This window comes from Triticum aestivum, chromosome 1B, assembly GCF_018294505.1.
Source record: "Triticum aestivum cultivar Chinese Spring chromosome 1B, IWGSC CS RefSeq v2.1, whole genome shotgun sequence".
Taxonomy (NCBI): Eukaryota; Viridiplantae; Streptophyta; class Magnoliopsida; order Poales; family Poaceae; genus Triticum; species Triticum aestivum.
The window spans coordinates 666,066,459-666,068,126 of record NC_057795.1 but is presented as its reverse complement, the minus strand read 5'-3'; positions in this window follow the sequence as shown (position 1 = coordinate 666,068,126).

Below are 1,668 nucleotides of genomic sequence, written 5' to 3'. Positions count from 1 at the left end.
TTGGAAACACTTTCAACACATATCGTCGGCTCACCTTTAGCTAGTCTCTGTTTATTCCGCAGCTTTTATTTCGAGTTACTAACACTTAGCAACCGAACCGGTATCTAATACCCTGGTGCTACTAGGAGTACTAGTAAAGTACACATTAACATAATGTATATCCAATATACTTCTCGACCTTGCTAGCCTTCTCATCTACCAAGTATCTAGGGTGGTTCCGCTTCAGTGTCCGTTCCTCTCATTACAGAAGCACTCAGTCTCGGGTTTGGGTTCAACCTTGGGTTTCTTCACTAGAGCAGCAACTGTTTTGCCGTTTCATGAAGTATCCCTTGTTTCTCTTGCCCTTCTTGAAAATAGTGGTTTTACCAACCATCAGCAATTGATGCTCCTACTTGACTTCCACTTTCGTGGTGTCAAACATCACGAACACTTCAAGGATCATCATATCTATCCCTGATATGTTATAGTTCATCACGAAGCTCTAGTAGCTTGGTGGCAATGTCTTTGGAGAAACATCACTATCTCATCTGGAAGATTAACTCCCACTCAATTCAAGTGATTGTTGTACTCAGACAATTTGAGCACAAGCTCAATGATTGAGCTTTTCTCCTTTCGTTTGCAGGCTAAGAAAATCGTCGGAGGTCTTATACCTCTTGACGTGGGCACGAGCCAGAAATCCCAATTTCAGCCCTCAGAACATCTCATATATTCCGCGACGTTTCAAAAACGTCTTTGGTGCCTCAATTCTAAGCCGTTTAACATTACCGAACTATTACATAGTCATCAAAATGTGTGTGTCAGATGTTCGCAACATCCACAGACCACGTTCGATGTCCAGCACACCGAGCGGTGCATTAAGGACATAAGCTTTCTATTGACCGCATAATTGCTACTGTCAACTTTCAACTATATTTTCTCTAGGAACATATCTAAACAGTAGAACTAAAGCGCGAGCTATGACATAATTTGCAAAGGGCTTTTGACTATGTTCAGGATAATTAAGTTCATCTAATGAACTCCCACTCAGATAGACATCCCTCTAGTCATCTAAGTGATTACATGATCCGAGTCAACTAGGCCGTGTCCGATCATCACGTGAGACGGACTAGTCATCATCGGTGAACATCTTCATGTTGATCATATCCACCATACAACTCATGCTCGACCTTTCGCTCTCTTGTGTTCCGAGGCCATGTCTGTACATGCTAGGCTCGTCAAGTTAACCTAAGTGTTTCGCGTGTGTAAATCTGGCTTACACCCGTTGTATGTGAACGTAAGAATCTATCACACCCGATCATCACGTGGTGCTTCGAAACGACGAACTTTCGCAACGGTGCACAGTTAGGGGGATCACTTTCTTGAAATTTTAATGAGGGATAATCTTATTTACTACCGTCGTTCTAAGCAAATAAGATGCATAAACATGATAAACATCGCATGCAATCAAAAAAGTGACATGATATGGCCAATATCATTTTGCTCCTTTTGATCTCCATCTTCGGGGCTCCATGATCATCATCGTCACCGGCATGACACCATGATCTCCATCATCATGATCTCCATCATCGTGTCTTCATGAAGTTGTCTCGCCAACTATTACTTCTACTACTATGGCTACCGGTTAGCAATAAAGTAAAGTAATTACATGGCGTTGTTTAATGACACGCA